Here is a 19,247-nt window from a genome sequence, read left to right as displayed (position 1 = left end):
GTGTCTATTAAGGACTTTTTGACACAATGCAGATTCTGTCATGTCTGCAGCAAAAGAACAAGTGATGATTGTGTATGTTCTTATACCTGTGACCACTAGCTTAGATACAGATTTCATTTTAATAATTCTATTAGGGTTTAGTTGTTGTTGTTGCAAAGCATGCAAATATCCAAATAGCATGAGTGGAATTTATTTTCCTTGCAACACACTAGTCAAAATATGTCCGCTGATAAGTGTCATCAGTGCATTCCTAAATCATTTTTCTTTATTGGAAATGTAATGCCTCCGGCCTCATTATCCTCCAAATTCTGATAATGTGTGTGTGAAATATTTGCATGGGACATTTCTCCTCCAAATAAATATTCACAATCTAAGGACATTTTTAGTCTTAGGGATGAGATGATGATTGCCTCTCCTCATTATCCTTTTCACCTTCAAGTTCCTCTGTACTCTTAACTTATGACTAATGCAGAGTCTTATTTTTTAACCAATAATCTGGAATAATAAATGTATACTTTTTGGCATGCTTTTGTTGAAAGGTCAAAGACCATTCTTGTTCTAATTATGAGAATTCTTTAGGACCTCAGTCGGGGAGCCTCATGACACATCTCCGTAAATTGGGTACTAGAAGGGACACAGACTGGCCGTAGAGAAAGTGTCCAATCAATGTGATAATAGTGTGGTACTCCAGGTAAGAGAGTGAGTTTTGCTCTGGGTAATCAATGGTGCGTTATGAAAGGATGATATTTTGAAGATATTCTCTACAGGATTCATGATGCCACATGGTTTATGAGACAGGGTTAGTATTAATGACTTTAAACCCTATGCTCTGAGATGACTAAGAACAAAGGACTACCACTTACCTCTCCAAAAAAAAAAATGATCATCAGCAGATATGATTTGAAAAGAGAGATTAAATTTTACTTTTGAAATTATTAACTTCAAGATAACCAATCATAGACCTAAGTAGAAATGACCCCTGCATATCTGATAATACACTCGTCTTTACTATTAAATATATTTATTCATAAAAACATTAAATGTGCTCATGACCTTCAGACAACATTGTCTGTTCCAGAATTTTCCAAACATGGCTACAAAGACACAGCAGAAGAAGCTTTGATACTTTGCTGTCAATGCTTTTATCACTAGTGTTTTATCACTTTCTGACACAACCTGCTTCAGCAGTTCAAAGGCTACTCACAAGGGCAGCATTCCTGAAGGACTCCAGGGCTGTAGTACATGACTTTAGTCATAACCAAGGTTTTTATGAAATGATACAAACAGAATACATACACAACCAGAAGAGAGAAAATGACCAAGTCAGATGATCACTTAGTGCAAAGAACCACTTACTAAAATCATGTGGAGCTTGTCACAGCCAAATTCACATTAAAACAAAATAAAACAAACAAATGAATGAAAACCTCGCCACCCCACTAAAAGATCACCATGGAGGAAGCAAGAGGAGGTCTTCCATCAGTAGCTAACCATGTACCTAGCAACACAACTACTCTGCCCCTGAATACATAAAGAAATAGCAATATTTAAAAAATCTTCAATATTCCTTTCATCTCTAAAAGTCTTTGATCTATGACAGGAAAAGAAGTATGAAAAGACATGGGGCCTTGCTCAATGATTGTCTCCACTTCCACACAGAACTCTTCTTGAACTCTCCAGTCAGAGCCCATGCTCTCTCCTCTGAAGCTGTGTGTGCCTTTGAGGAGGCAAGGTGGATGATTTAGACAAGCAAAATCCACCCTTAACTGATTTCCTCTGTACAAAAATGTCACAAGTGACAAAACAACTTACCACTAAAGAGGAAAATGTCCTTGTTTTGTGAGAATGAAAGTGGAAGATTATATTTAAAGAGCCATGAGTGCCTTTGGACGGTGTTCAAAGATGATTCTTCCCTAAGACAATACTACTGAATTCCCTTACACTTTTAAAATATATTATTTCCAGTCCAAAATCTTCTATTTTACACATTGAAAGAAACCAAGATAAAATAAGAAGCTAGACTTGAAAGTTCTCCTGTAGAATGACAAGATTTTAATTCTGGGATCTCCCATTGGAGCTGTCACATGGTTTGACTGGATTTTTGTCCCTTAGACACTAAATGGCAGATCAAGAAAAGCAATAATAATTCTTGACATGTGTTAAATATCTGTTAAACAGAGAATGTCACTTGTTTTTGAAACGTATTTGAAAGTTATCAATTTCTAAATGCTGGTGGCTCTGTTTTCCCTCCTCTCCTATAGCTTCCAAACTTTGTCTCATCTCCTGTCTTTCTAACACATAGATGGCATGCTATTATTGAGTAATTTCTCCTCGGTTCATTTTCACTACCAATCTACTTTTATGCTGTTCTTTATAGTCAAATTCTTTTCATAATTTATCTAATTATGATAAAATTTTAAAATATTTATATATCTGATCTTATATCTTCAAAATAAAAGTTCCTTACAACTGTTCTCAAGAAGACATTTTACATCAAGTGTATAACCATCTCTAGGTAACTTGATTCAATACAAACTCTTCCCTATCCTCTCTGTCAGCCACACCCAAAATGATTGGCTGTTGCTCTCTCTATTGGCTGTTGCAGTTTCTGTAGAATAGTTTTCACACAATGTTTCTTACTGCTTACTAACCGTTCTACTTAGTTACGTTGTGATTGTTGCCTTTCTCATCTCTCTGACAAAATACTTGATGGAAGTACTTTAGGGTAGAAGTTTATCTTAGCTCATCGTTTCAGAGAGATTATAGCCTATCACGTGGAGAAGGCATTGCGTTGGAATTGTCTTTGTCAAAGAGAGTGACATCCAGTGAGCATTCATTTGGTGTGGACCAGATGCAGAGCAGTCAGGCAGGAAACAAAGCTGAATAATCCACTTCTTTCTGCCAAACCATTCACATCTCCTAAAGGCTGGACCACCTTCAAAATAGCAACATGAGCCGGAGGCTGCACAAGTGGAACACAAGCTTCTGGGCAGCATCCCAAATTTAATGTATATACACACCTATACGGAGACATGCTCCACAGAGAGTTAAGTGCATTCAGGGCAATGAAGTTTTGCATTTGCACACACCTGTACAACTGTCACCAAGGTCAAAATAGAGTATTTTCAGAACGGTCTTTCACATCACTTCTAACTCCATATATGCCTTCTGCAAGAAATAAAAAGCCTTTCTGACTTTTATAAACAGATAGTGTAGGGCTCGCTAGAGCTAAAAGAATTAAGCAGTGATAAAAAAACATGTTCCTATTGTCTAACTTACCAAATAAGGTTTTTGTACGTTTAAAGAGTCTAGGAGGAGATACTAACTCTGGGTGAAGAAAAGTCATGTTAAATGGACGCATTTCAGAGGGACTCACATAAATAAGTTGAAAATTAGTCCCCAATCTCAGCAAGTTCCAGGCCAAGAAATGATCTGTATCCTGTGTCCTACCCAACCCCCGGCTAATGTTTTGTTAGTCTGGCTTTTGTTTCCTGAGAATAAAAAAAAAAAAAAAACCTTTTAAAAAACTTTTAAAAAACTTTTACATCTTTTCTTGTTTAGATTACATTCAGTAATTATGATAATAAAAAGCTCATATTTAACAAGTGATTGCAATATGTCAGGCACTATATAAACAGCTTTATTGCATATTATTTCTACATAATAATGTTGTTAGTATTCATATTTCATGTACAAAAAAACCCAAAACTCTGAAAATATTAAGCAATCTTTTTCAAAATATGGAAGAAAATATGTTGCAGAATTGAGACCCCGATGCAGACACTGAACTGGTGATCTTTAATTTCTTTGCCATCTTGGCTTTCATAAGTTTTCTTTTTTATTTTATTCTTGTTTTTTGTTGTTGTTGTTGTTTTACAATTCCCGTGTTTGTTTGTTTTTGTTTGTGTTTTTCTTCTGTGACCCTGTTGATTACACCCAGGGATTCATACACAAACATTCACACACTCAAAGTAAATACCCTGAGAGTAAGTTACATACTCAGTCCTTGTTTGCATTTTCAGAGTGGAAAATGCTGTGGAGTTCACTTACAAAATTACCTTTGGATGGTTCACAACTCTCAGTGCCATCTAGCTGAGCTTCTGAGAGTCTGAGAGTTCTCCAGTACGGCTGGCAAGCATTACAGCTTAATCCTTCCAGTAATGAGGAGGTAACAGCCATATTAGAAAGCCAAGATGTGCTGTTTTCTGGGTGGAGAGAGGCATCATAATTGACAGAGAGAGGAGAGAGAGAAAAAGAAAGAGATAGAGAACCACTTCTTATAAACAAGAAAGAGGACCAATGATGATGATGATGATGAGTATGATGATCAATCTCACTTAGAAGTACAAATGGGACGGACATTGGATATAGGAGTAAACAAGTAACAGGACAGGAGCCTACCACAGAGGGCCTCTGAAAGACTCTACCTAGCAGTGTATCAAAGCAGATACTGAGACTCCTAACCAAACCTTCCGCAGAATGCAGGGAACCAAAAAAAAATAAAGGGGGGGGGGAGGGTTAATATGACCTGGAGAGGACAGGAGTTCCACAAGGACCAAATATATCTGGGCACAGGGGTCTTTTATGAGACTGTTTCTCCAAACAAGCACCATGTATGGATGCAACTTAGGGCTCCTGCTCAGATGTAGTCCTTGGTAGTTCAGTATTCAAGTGGGTACCCTAATAAGGGGAATAGGGACTGTTTCAGACATGAACTCAATGGAGGGCTCTTTGACTTCCCCCCCACCCACCCCCCGCCGGGAGAAGCAGCCTTGCTAGGCCACAGAGGAGCACTTTGCAGCCAGTTCTGAAGACACCTGATAAACTAGTATCAGATGGAAGGGGAGGAGGTTCTCCCTTATCAGTGGACTTGGAAAGGGGCAGGGAGGAGATGAGGGTGGGAGGGTGGGATTGGGAGGGAAAGCGGGAGTGGGACACAGCAAGGATACAAAGTTAACAAACTGTAACTAATTTTAAAAAAGTAAAAATTAAAAAAAATAAAATAAAAGATAAAATAGAAAAGAAAGAGAGAGAGAACCATTTCTTGTACCTAAGCAGAGCTTCTCCTATTTTAGACAACTCGGTAGATGGTCATATCTCTTATCAAATTAGCAATTTCTTTACTCAGAAAGGGGAGAGAGTGACATAACTGCCAAAATAACTAAAAATAATCAAGCCAAAGTACTAGGTGTCCACATGCACCTGAGCCTGGCCGTGTGGATAGGAGAAATGAATAAAACCATGAGTAATCAGGAAGCATCGGAAGCAATGATCCCACCCCTGTCTTAGTGTACACACACATCATTAGAGTACAGATGTAGGATTCTGTGTTGTAAGAAAGCTGAGGTAAAGAGTAGTTCAAAAAAATGAAAAATGACACATTTTATCTTTAAATGAGAAAGATAAAGTGTTGCCAAAAGTGCTTCATAATCAGTTCCTTATAGTTGGTTCCTAAAGATTATGATTTGATATTTACCCCTAGGGTAGAGAAAACTGGAGAAGTCCTGATAGGAAATCTATAAAATCCATTAGCCTGTTAAGGGATATGGCAATACAACAATAGAAATAAAGAAGATATTAGTTAAACATAACTAATCTGTTTCCCTATGCAATACTTTGTTAATTGTCAGGGGAACTTGTGGCTGAGAAATTCTCAGCCAATATTGAAAATTGCTCAAGTTGAACTTTGGATAAATACAGCAACCGCCTTTTCCTCAGTATGTGTAAGCATTATTCCCATTTTCTAATAGGTGGCCATACATATTTTTAAGCAAAGAGTGTCTTCTTCCCCATAATTCACCCTTTGCAGATGGCAAAATACCATGCTTCTCAGAGGCCATGCCCTTCACTGCCACTTGGGGAAATCCTGCAAACCAAGACAGAGCTTTTCAGAGGTAATAAGCCCAGTTGCATTCTTTCAGGATTGTTAAAGCACATAAAATTGGTGTTCCAGGAAGCATTAAATTCAATTGCCCTTGGATAACTCAATACCTTCAACTGGAGGCACATTTCACCCCTTCTTTGGAATGTTGTAAAATCAGTCAGCAAACAAATGGGTTTTTATCTCAGCCCAGGGACGATGACTTATGCCAAACACCAGAGCTCTTTCTCCCATTGCAGTTGGATTTGTAGACCTCATTCATCTTAGGAGGACAGCTGCCTATGGATTCATAGAAGTATCTAGATACAATGACTGGACAAAGGGCTAGTAGATACTGCAGTGGTTGTAATTCTGGCAATGAGACCCTTGGGCCTTTGGGATACCAACAACATTCTATCTATGAAAGTGCACAATGTAGGTGATTATATCTATCATTCCTGTCATATAATTAAGAAGCTTAAATGCACTATGTTGGCCCAAACTAATTGCATATACTATTAAATTGTATAAACTGTATGTAGTATAGCAACATAAAGTTTTCTCACAAACAATTCCAATTCCCTAGAGCCAAGGTCACCAACTCTAGCCCCTAAGGACCAGATCCTATACTTGCTAGTAGGTTATAGACACTCAGGGCCAGCTTCTATATATTTTTTTTTAACTGAGGTTTTCATTGTTGTTGTTATTTACAATTTATTCACTTTGTATTTTGGTTGTTGCCTCTTCTCTTATCTCTTCCCAGTGCCATCCCACTCCCCCATCCCCCACCGCCTAGCACTATGATATTCCCCTAGTCCACTGATAGGGGCGGTCCTCCTCCCCTACTACCTGACCTTAGCCTACCAGATCTCATCAGGACTGTCTGAATCTTCTTTCTCTGTGGCCTAGTAAGGCCACCTTGCCAGGAGGAGGTGATGAAAGAGCAGGCAGCCAAGGACATGCACAGACAGCCCCCTGCTCCCCTTACTAGGAAACCCCCATGGGGACTGAGCTGCCCATGAGCTATATCTGAGCAGGGGGTCTAGATTCTCTCCGTGCATGGTCCTTGGTTGATTCATCAGTCCCTACAGAACCCCTGGGCCCAGAATTTTTAGTGAGGTAACCTAGAAGCAGAAAGACACACATGGTACATACTCACTTATTAATATATATATAGTATGATATATGTAATGAAGGATAAACATACTAAATTCTATAGTCCTAAAGAACCTAAAAAACAAGGAGGACTCTAGGGAATATGCTTAATCCTCTTTCAGAAGGCAAACATGGTAGACATCAAAGTGGGAGAAGACAGGGAACAGGATAGGAGCCTACCACAGAGGGCCTCTGAAAGACTCTACCCAGCAGGGTATTGAAGGAGATGCTGAGACTCAGCCAAACTTTAGGCAGAGAGCAGGGAATCTTATGAAAGAAGGGGGAGATGCAAGACCTGGAGGCGACAGGAGCTCCACAAAGAGGCCAACATGGCCTCTAATTTTTTCTTATTAATTACACTTTATTCATTTTGTATCCTCCCATAAGCCCTTCCCTCCTCCCCTCCCGACCCCACCCTCCTTTCCCCTTTTTCACACATGCCCCTCCCCAAGTCCATTGATATGGGAGATCCTCCTCTCCTTCTTTCTGATCTTAGTCTATCAGATCTCATCAGGAGTGGTTGCTTTGTCATCTTCTGTGGCCTGGTAAGGCTGCTCCCCCCTCAGGGGGAGGTGATCAAAGAGCCAGCACATGAGTTCATGTCAGAGACAGTCCCTGTTCCTAATATTGGGGAACCCTCTTGGACACTGAGCTGCCATGGGCTACATCTGTGCAAGAGTTCTAGGTTATCTCCATCAATAGTCCTTGGTTGGAATATGATTCTCTGGGAAGTTCCCTGTGTTCAAAATTTCTAGTTCTGTTGCTCTCCTTGTGGAGACCCTGTCCTCTCCAGCTCTTACTATTTCCCACTTCTTACATAAAATTCCATTCACTCTGCCCGACAGTTGGCCATTAAGTCTCAGCGTCTGCTTTGATAGTCTGCAGGGCAGAGGCTTTCAGAAGCCCTCTGTGGCAGGTTCCTAGCTTGTTTCCTGTTTTCTTCTTCTGATGTATGGCCTCTATTCCTCTATTTTTAATGTCTTAGGTGTCTTTAATTCCTTAGCAAAAGGAATTCAATAATCCCATTTTGACTTAAGCAGCTACTATTGTATATGCCCATAGAGGGCACTAGAGAGTGATTTGAAGTTGGAGTTGGAGTTGGAGTAATTTCCTTGCTTTTTTGCTTCTGGTTCCTGTTTTATTTGGGTTCTGCTGTTGCCTCTCATGCAGCAGTGTCAGTACAGCAACCTTCCTCCATCTTAGAATCAGCAGGATCCTAAAATATGCAGTCAGTGTCTGTATGCAGATTGTGAAGCCTACTCACCCTCTGTAAAGACACCACTACCTTCTCCTCTGCAGCAGTGTGGGTTGCACCTTCACTGGCCTTTTCACAAAGATTGGTTTCAGCTTCACAGGCTTATTTCCTAGTTTTCTCCCACCCAGAATTGACAGATACACCCTTCTCTTGCTGTTTCCTGATGTTTTAACATTCTTTTTCTATGTCCTGCTCTACTCCACAAATCTATCTATCTATCTATCTATCTATCTATCTATCTATCTATCTATCTGTCTGTCTGTCTGTCTGTCTATCTATCTATCTATCTATCTATCTATCTATCTATCTATCTATCTGTCTATCTATCTATCTGTCTATAAATGACTGTCCAACTGTGGACTTCTCTCTGACTGCTGGTTCAGCAATATCAAATCAGACTTACTGTTCACTGGCATATTGTTTTCTTCTTTCATATGTATATATTGATCTGTTTACATAGCATAGCTTGTCTTCCTTAGCCTAATTTTTCGTTCACACCTGTATTTGACTTGCACAGTGAGCATGATACCACTGGCACAAATTCTCGCATACTTCTCCTCCTGCATTTTTTTGTCTTTATTGAATTATTCTAATCTCTTGCAGTAGCTTGATTTCCTTGCTTCACCTAAATACCTGTATCCAAAAAATGTTTTACTTCTGCCTTATGATAAGAACAAAACACAAATTGCAGCAGCACCAGAAGAAAATACAGCTCTTGTAGAGCTCAGGATTAAGGAGAAATAGGGAAAAGTTGTACCTGTGCCACTAGACCATGTAAAACCTGGCTTAGTCATGCTAATGGTTGCAAGGATTTCTTGTGAGCTCAGTGGTGGCAGATCCCCAAAGTCTTCACAAGAAAACAGAAATCCAGATTCCTATGTATTGAATTTAAATGTTCCTAGCTAATTGGAAGAGAATATTAAATATTGAGCTAGCATATTTTGTGCTAACCAAACAATACCCATCTGTGAGTCACATTTTACCAAGTGCCTGCCAAAGCTGCTTTTCGTCATCCAACTCGTGTTTCTATCAGCCAAATTTTCATGCATGATCTTGTTTATAGCCTAGAGAGGGCAAAAACATGACCACCAAGGAGAAAACCCCAGTTATAAACAGAAGCCATGCATCACATTTTAAATTGTATTTTGAGAATGAACTATATTGAAGAGCTCTCACTATTACTAAAACCATTTGAGAAGAGATGGCTCTTGAATGTTTTAGAGAAATAGAGGCAGAAAGAGAAATCCTCCAATTTATTATGTCAATGTCATTTGAAAATAAAGGGCTTTTCTTCCCATATAGAAACTTCAGAATGGTACAGGCAAATCCAGATGCAGGAAAGCCAGGAATGCTGCTGTTTTGGCGGACTTCTACCAAGTTCTAGAGTGTTGATAGCAGGGTGTCGTTTTCAAAAGCATATAATTTTGGCACATGTTATAGTCATGAAATGAAAAAAAAATGAATAAAGGACATGTTTAGATATGATGAATTGTGAACTATGTGTGCATTGGAAAGGCTCTAGTTTTATTTAATTTAATTTATCCATTAATCAACACATTGTTCTTACTCTAATAAGCCAAAAAGGCTCAGTTTGCCTCCCTTGGCTTTGTTTTTTCGTGTGCTTATAACATTTAATTTTAATAAAATATAATGAAATGAAATAAACCTAACACACTGAAATGAGGAGAAAAACAACAACAACAAAACAAACAAACAAAAAACAGGAAAAGAGCCCAAGAGAAGGAATAAGAAATGAGACCCACTCATCTGTGTACTCAGTCATTACATTAAAACACTGAACTGAAAACTATAATATGTAGGTGAACGATCTGGAGGGTAAAAGGAGAGAAGAAAAATATAGATAAATAAAATAACAACAAAAATAGTAAGATAATTTTTTAAAAAATAAGAAAAGCCCTAACAGTGATTCTTAACCTTCCTAACCATTTAACATGGTTCATCATTTGTGGTGACCTTTCAACCATAAAATTACTTCTGGAGCTTAAAAACTAATTTTGCCACAGTTATAATTAATAACTTAATTATCTGATATGCAGTATATCTGATATGAGACCCCCCAAAGGGTCACAACCCACAGGTTGAGAACCACTTTCCTAACATTGTGAGGCAAGGAATATCCAAAGATCCCATGGAGTTTATTTGTATTAGCCATCTACCGGACAGGCAGCCTATCCTTAAGAGTAGCTTGTTTCCCAGGTGAGCCTCATTTGCAAATGGCTATTCGGTGACAATAGCTACTGGCCAGGGTTGGGGCATATTTCCACTTCTCCTTTCAGCTCTAGGACTCTTTGATGCAGATCCATGCAGGCCCTCTGCATACTTCATCTGTTTAGTGCCTTCCTGTCTGTGATCTTGGGGTGGAAGTGAGGGGTTGGCGCCTTCAAATTCCTCTGGTTCTTACCCACTCTACCCACCTCCTCGGGTTCCCTGAGTCCTGAAGGAGGGGTTTTACAGAGACATCCCTTTTAGGGTCAAGTGTTCTACATCTTCCAGTCTCTGCATGCTGCTCGGCTGTGGGTCTCTGTTTTTCTTCTCTTCTGCTACAGGAGAAAAGTTCTCCACTGATGTCTAGAAAAGGAACGGAATGTATCTACTAGCATAGTAAATAATCAGTAGGGGTCATTTTATGCTACTTTTCTGTTTGTTTGCTTTTTTCAAGAAGAGTAGTATTAGGTACCTGGGTTGTCAAGTGTCAGGTTCTTGGTCGCCTAAGCACTGCAGGCAGGGGTTCCATATCATGGAGTGGGCTTTAAGTCAAGTCAGATATTGGTTGGGCACTACCATAAGCTTTGTGCCACCGTTGCATTAGCTTATAAAAGGGAGGACACTGTTGTAGAGCAAAGGTTTTGTGGCTGACTTGATGCTTACTCCACCCCCCACCCCCACCCCCCGTTTGGTAATGCGAAGAGTAACTTCCTGTACCAAAGAAGCTAGTATATAGAGTGTAGGCTCTATGTAGTCACAAGCTAAGCTTCTCCACGATTGATGAGTTGTGTAGGTGTTGTCTTTAGCACTAGAGTCTATGGTCAATTTGTGGAGAGCAGACTAGCATCTTGGCAACAGCCTGGGTTGTTTGGAAATTCCCATGGTTCCCTTTATTCACCAACTCTATTACATGTAACCAAACCCTGGCACCCGAAGCTGTATTTGGTGGTAAGAGATGATCAGATGAAGTTCTGTCTTCCCCATTATTTGGTGATTTTTTTTTACATCAGCCTCATATATGTATATATTTTTAAAAGCTTCTAGTGTATTCGGTTTCACTACTCAAATGGCCCTTAATTTTAGATCTCTTGTCCTTCCTGTTTTCCTCTCAGCTCCACACTTGATCCTCCTATTCAAACCCACCTCCCAAATCCATTCATATTATCTACTCTATTTTCTTTCCCTAGGGAGATATACCTGTTTCTTCATTTCCTTACCCTATACCTAATCTCCATTCTACAGATTGGAACTTGGTTAGCATTGACCTAACAGCTAATAGCCACAAACAAGCAAATACACACCATATTTTCTTTTTAAGACTAGGTCACCTCACTCAAGGTGACTTTTTTTTTTCTAGTTCCATACATATAGCTGAGAATTTAATTATTTCATTTTTAATGGCTGAGCAATATTCTATTATATAAATGTTCCACATTTTCTTTACTCATTCATCTGTTGAGGTACATCTACGCTGTTGCCAATGTCTAGCTATTATGAATAGAGCAACAATGAACATGATTGAACAAGAGTATCTGAGGCAGGATAAAGCATCCTGTGGGTATATGCCCAAGACTAGTACATATAGATCTTGAGGTAAAACAATTCACATAGCCCTGAGGAACTGTCATACGGATTTCCACAGTGACTATCCCAGTTGTACTCCGACTAAGAATGGATGAGTGCTCCCCATATACCACATTCTCACTAGCATAAACTGATACTTGTTTTATTTATCTTAGTCATTTTGAATGGTATGACTGAAATCTCAGAATGATTTTGATTTGTATTTCCCTGATGACTGAGCATATTGAAATTTTCTTTGTTTCTCACCCATTTGACTTTCTGTTTTGAGCATTTTCTGTTTAGATCTGTACCCCATTTTTAAATTGGGTTATTTGTTTTCTTTATATAACGTGTCTTGAATTCTTTATGTATTTGAATATTAGGAGTTATCTCTCCAGCCTGAGAGTGTTGTTCTTTTGATGCATTTTTCCTTTGATGACTGTGTTGTCTCCTTTGCTATCTCTTCTTTTTTTAATTAAATTTTTATTTTTTATATTAATTACAGTTTATTCAGTTTGTATTCCAGCTGTAGCTCCTTGGCCTTGAAAGGCTCTGTGGCCTCAAGAGGCTGCTCCCCTCAAAGGGGATGAGGTGGTCAAAGAGCTAGCCACTGAGTTCATGTCAGACAGTACCTGTTCCCCTTACTAGGGTAGCCACTTGGATACTGAGCTGCCATGGGCTATATCTGATCAGGAGTCCTAGGTTATATCCATGAATGGTTCTTGGTTAAACATACTAAAATCTGTACACCTAAATAAACTAAGCAAGAAGAAGGTCCCTGGGTAAGGTGATCAACCCTCACTCAGAAAGACAAACAGGATGGACATTGGAAGAAGTAGAAAACAGGAAACAGGACAGGAGCCTACCACAGAGGGCCTCTGAAAGACTTTACCCAGCAGTGTATCAAAGCAGATGCTGAGACTCTTAACCAAACTTTGGGCAGAGTGCAGGGAATCTTATGAAAGAAGGGGGGATAGTAGGACCTGGAGAGGACATAAGTTCCACAAGGAGAGCAACAGAACCAAAATATCGGGGCCCAGGGGTCTTTTCTGAGACTGATATTCCTATCTCTTCTGATTAGTTTTATTTTGAAGTCATTTTGTCAGGTAATATACAACAGTTACAAGAGCTTACTTCTAGGGCCCATCTATTTGGAATATTTTTTCCCATCCCTTTATCCCTAGGTGGTGTAGATCCTTGATGTTAAAGTGTGTTTCTTGGATGAAGCAGAACAAGGAATTCTATTTTTAGTTACACTCTGTTAGGCTGTGTCTTTTTATTAGTAAATTGAGACCATTGTTGTTTAGAGATATCAATGAGCAGTGCTTTTTGAATCCTGAGTTGTTGCTTTGGTTTTGTTGTTGTTGTTTGTTTGTTTGTTTTTAATTTGGTTAGGTTTTTTTTAATTAGTGTGTTTTTATTGTGGTAATGGTGGTGGTGATGGTAGTGGTAGTGTGTGTGTGTGTGTGTGTGTGTGTGTGTGTGTGTGTGTGTTTCCACTCTTGATTTGCTTGCCTGGAATTGTCTGTTCTTTGTACTTTCTTGGGCATGACTTATCTTTTCATGTTTTTTTTTTTTTCTTTCTATAGTGCTTTCTATAGGGCTGGATTAGTAAATGGATACTGTTTGACTTTTTCATTTACTGTGATTTAAAGTCTTGCTGAAAATAGTAGTCGAGGCTGTCATCTATGGTCTCTCAGAGTCTGTACAATGGTTTTCTAGGCACTTTAGCATTTCAGAGTCTCCATTGAGAAGCAAAATAAGAATCTAATAGCTTTGTATTTATGCTACTGTGTCTTTTTTCCCTTGAAGCTTTTAAAATCCTTTCTTTGTTCAGTATATTTAGTGTTTTGATTATTATATGCTGAACAAATGTTTTTTGTGACTGTATGCTTCTTGTACCATAGTAGGCATCTCCTTTAAATTAGGACACCTTCTTCTATAATTTTGTTAAAAATATTTTCTGTTCCTTCGACCTGGGTTTCTTCTCTTTTCTCTATTCTTATTATTCTTGTATTTGGTCCTTTCACAGTGTCCCGGATTTCCTTGATAGTTTGTACTAGAGTCTCTCTACCTCTCTCTGTCCTTTCTCTCTCTCGCTCTCTCTCTGTGTTTGATGTAACATTTTCTTTGACCAACATATCATTCTTCTGTTGTGTCTTCAATGCTTGAGACTCTGTCTTCCCTCTATTGTATTCTGTTGGTGAGACTTGCCTCTAAAATTCTTGATAGAATTCCATTTTATTTTATCATTATTTGTTATTTCAATATTTCTCTCAGTTTTTTTTTTTTTTTATTGATTCTATTTTCAGTGTTAGGTCTTGAAATGTTTTATTCATCTTCTTCCACTGTTTGTTTGTGTAGTCATAGACTTCTTTAAAAGGTTTATTCATTTCCTCTTTAAGGACCTTGAACATATTAATAAAGGCTATTTTATTAATGCTTTAGCTGTTTCAATAGTCAGGGTCTGTTGTAAGAGGACTGATGGGCTCTAGTAGAGACACATTGTCTTGGCTGTTACTGATTGTGTTTTTATGCTTGCTTCTAGGCACCTGGCTTTGGAAAGATTGTAATTCAAGGTATTGACATATGGACTAGTCTTTGTTGAGTTGTCATTTTCTTCCGTGGTTTATTGTCATCTCTAGTTCTTAGGAGAATATGGTGGCTTGTGTTGCCTGGTAGGAAATTATTCTGAGGTACTGATAGGTATGACCACTGAGGTTTCCAAGAGAAGTCTGTTTATAGGTATTGGGAGCTGAAACTTCAGAATGAGGCTTGGCTGTGGTGGTGGGATACTAAAAGGGTTCACAGGAGGAAGAGAATGGGGTGTTTTACTGTGATCTGTTTAGTATGTTGGGAATGGAGGCAGAGTTTGAGGAGAGGCTGCAGCAGGTGGTCTGCTACACAGATGGGTTGAGACCGGCGGATTGGACTTGGGGGATGAATGAAGAAGTAAGTATCTGCAGTTACTATACTTGCTTCACTGGCTGGAGGGCCTGCAGGTTCCCAGAGAATATCTGTTGCAGTTGGAGGCTGGGGCAAAGCCATGGGTGGAGGAAAAGAAATTCAGAGAGGAAGATCTGAGTGGACCACTCAAAACAGGCGAAGGAAGAGAAAGGAGGCTGCAGTAGGCACAGACGGCAGCTTTGTTGCAGAGTTGGGAGTAGGACGGGCAAAATGGATTTGGAGGAGCTAAAGGAGAAGTGACGATCTACAGTTAGCCCACCTGCTTCCCTAGCTTGGGTGGCCTGTGGGTTCCCTTGGGGTGCCTTCTGGAGCTGAAGGCCGAGATACAGTAACAAGTGTGGGGAAGGAAATTAGGAAGCTAAAATCTGTGTGATCCCCTTGAGATGGTGCAGAGGGAGGTTGAAGGGAAGTTGCAGCCAAGTGTCTTTTACAGAGCTAGGGATGGGACTTGGAGGTTGAATTTGGAGGAGTAGAGGAAGAGGTGAAAAATCTGCAGTAAGCCCACCTGCTTCCCTGGCCTGAGTCTTTCTCAGACAATTTCAGTTGCACTTATTCCCTCCCATTTGTGAATGCTTTCTAAATGCAGAGCATTTAGAATGTGTACTACCCACCATGAATGAGATATTCTACCATTTTATAACATTCATTGATTCCTTAAGAATAATAGCGGGGTTTTTTTGGGGGGAGGGGGTTGGGGGGTTTTGTTTGTTTGTTTGTTTGTTAGTCTCTTTAATAGTGTACTAACTCTGGAAGTATTTTGTGTATTTGACTGCTGTGATTTTGTTGCCATTCCTTTCCAGAGTTCTTCATTTGAGGCTTCCCCATCATTTCCCTTAAACACATGCATTTTCAAAGCTCATGTTTTCAAGCTATCTTCTTCTTTCTCTGTTTCCCTATTCTCTTTAATTACAATGTAAGGATCAATGAAAGCTAAAGCTATAATTTAGACTCCATCTCTTTTATTTTTATTATTATTTTAAAAATTTAACACAGAGTGATGAGTTTCATCTTTCTTTAATCCCAGAAAAGTTTTCTCCCTGAATTCTGGGCATCTTCATTTGACCAGCAGACTATGTTGTAATCAAACAACATACCCCTCTACCCTTCCCAACAAGCCTTGTCATTACTCACTGATAACCTCAACTCTGTCACAGCTAAGACTCCTCAATTTCGGCACCAACCCTGTCTCTTTACAGCTGGTCTCCCAGGACTAGGCAGTCAAAAGAGAGAGCTACTGTCTTCTTGTTATTAAGGCTTTTTCACCTCACCCTCCACAATCTCACTGCAACTGTTCCTATTAGTTGAGAACATACACTCTCTCTAGCTAAATATTCCTGTTGCAACCTAAATAGGTCTCCCAGTTCAACTCCTGCCCTAATGTGAGCAATCTGCTCATATTGTGGCCAGATAAATCTTACTAAAGCAATTAGTATCTACCATTCATTACCAGCAATGCATCCACTTGATTTGTAAGTTTCCATGTAATCTATGATTGGCTAAACAGCTTTTGTCTGTTTATTTTTCTGTGTCCTTTCTTCCTGTCTTCATATAGGATTACCTTAATACAACTAAATTTTTCAGGATCTTGAGGTCATATATAAGTCCTTAATAAAAAATTCTGATGCCATTCTCTTTCTTCAGTAAAAATTACTATTAATAACTTTATTATCTTCTTCCTTTTAATTATATGTGCTGATTTATTGATTTGTTGTTTTATCCCATGACAAATCACAACATAAAGAATATAAACTATAGAAATGCTTGAATTGGTAGATTTATGGAGTTCCTCCTTGAGAAGGTATGACCAGATTCCCTGGGAAAATAATAATATTGATTATTAATATCTAATCTTAACTAGAGATCAGCACACATAGTTTTATACTGTATGGGCTATTTTACTTCTAGTGAAATATAATCTAAATCTGTCCAATGAGACCAATAAGATCTCTGAACTACATACTGTAAATGAAACACAATAACTAAGGTGGGAAGACTAATTTTTTCCATAAACAATTCCTATACTTAATTTAATTAATAGAAGTAAATGGATTGAAGTTATGACTAACATACACCCAACTCCTTGCCAAGAATTACATGAATAAAAAGGAGATTTCACATGACATTACTCCTATGCTTAAGGATATCATGTCATTGTGACACTAACATAAGATAAAAATGCCCTAGACTCTACTCTTCCTTGATTGTGTGGCAAAGCCAACGAAGAGAAGAAGAAGAGACATTTAAAAATTTCAAGACTTTGATATTGGGAAGGAAGTGCAGATGCTACATATTCTCTTGTGGAGAGTTAATTATTCTTCATTAAAATTAATCACATTCTCTTTTAGAAAAGTAAATTACCTTATGTCCATTAGGCCTTGCTATTTCTAGTATATTTAGCTTTCTTTAGGAAACTCAGAGTGGACAATAACCTTGCCAATGGAGCCACAATCAGATAGCAAAATTAGCACATTTCCTCCCTATGAAAGGTCATCAGAAATGCTAGAAATAACTTTAATTCTATGCCATTAAAGCACAGATTCAAATTCTTAATTATCATTTATAAGTCTTACGATTTTTATTATGTTAATACTTCTTAGGACTTCTTAAAAGATTAAAATTTAGAAGCTTAAGTAAGATAATGCATTTTAAGTGTCCATCATGGACACTTAATTACAGAGATTGAGTTAGAAAATTCTGAGGTTAGAACAGTGATGATGATGATGATGATGATGATGATGATGATGATGATGATATACAAATCTACAACAGCCTTAGTAAGGATGCCCACTCAGACCTGAACTCACTCATTAAGCTACTCTGGCTTCCTTTTCTGTAAGCTTATTTTACATATTAACCTCAAAATTCATTTTGGAAGACCGCTCATCTAAAAGAGCTAAATTCTGCTTGATTTATCCCTATATTTGTGAATATGAGGTAATTTTTAATTGTATATTTGTTAGAACATAGATATTTTTTCACATCGTGTTAGTAAAAAGACAACACTTGAAAGAATGCTTGATCCAAGTGCCATGTTAATAGTAGCTGCTGTGTCATTGTCAATATTAATCTCAGGTCATTTAATTCTTGTAACAATAAGACTATTAAACAGAGCTCACCGATTTTACAGGACCAGATTAAACACAGACTTTTACAGCAGTCTAGACATTGCTCTGCACTTCCTGACATGTTCTCAATTTAGGATTGTTTCTCCCAGGACCCATACTGCAGGGTGACTCACCCATCATTTGATTGGTCAGTATTAGAAAATGTTCATGAACCTGATTCAGAGAGGTCATGGAAATATTTTGAATCAGAGGCCAATTTGAGTCTATTCCAAAAATAAAAATCCATATTCATGTCAAAACTAAGAATTCATAAACTGTGTCAAGTCTTTATGAGCAAAAAAAGACATAACTAATTAAATACAGATAATGTGTGAACTGCTTGAAAGTGATGGCTGTTCTCTCAAGGTCTTGTGTATCTACTGATATTTCAAGTGTTTTAAAATGATGTTAACTTACTTGCTTTTGATACTCTTTTTTAAATTTTTAATTTATTATAATTTATTCACTTTGTATCCCAGCTGTAGTCCCCTCCCAATTCCTCTCTCCTTCCCTCTTCTCCTCCTATGCCCCTTCCCCATTCCACTGATAGGGAAGGTTCCCTTCCCCTTCCATCTGACCCTAGCCTATCATTAAGGAGAGTTTGAAAGGGGATAGTTGGTAACCAATATCATACTTAGAAATCTGAACAAAAGAAGATTTACATGCTCAAGTTGCAAAAGAAAGAAATGAGCAATTGTCTATGTTGTCTCTCCAGATAAAGCCCACTTACTGCACTCTGTTGTAAGTTGTAGTACAAAGAGGTAAAAATTTAGAAACTATTGCTACATCACGCCCACACACACTTAATTCAAATTATGGAGTGCCCATTTTTTCTTTGCACTGTGTGCAAAGTGGGGAGTCTGTACTGAACCGACATTCATTTGCACATTTTTTTTCCTTACGTTACAAGGTTCCTTGCTCTTTGTAGAACACCATTTTGATGAATATAGCATGGCAATTCAAGTTAAGGTAATAGTTGGAGAAGGGCTGCATAAGAAACTCTATTAGTTTCTTAATTCTTCTGTAATTTAAATTAATGTTTATTTTTAAATGTTTTCTTTTTCTATGATAGGATGGGATAAAAATGCATGGAGGTGGTGAAGCCATGTCTCTCTCA

Source organism: Psammomys obesus, unplaced genomic scaffold, assembly GCF_907164565.1.
Source record: "Psammomys obesus unplaced genomic scaffold, mPsaObe1.curated_primary_1811, whole genome shotgun sequence".
Taxonomy (NCBI): Eukaryota; Metazoa; Chordata; class Mammalia; order Rodentia; family Muridae; genus Psammomys; species Psammomys obesus.
This window is presented reverse-complemented; position numbering follows the sequence as displayed.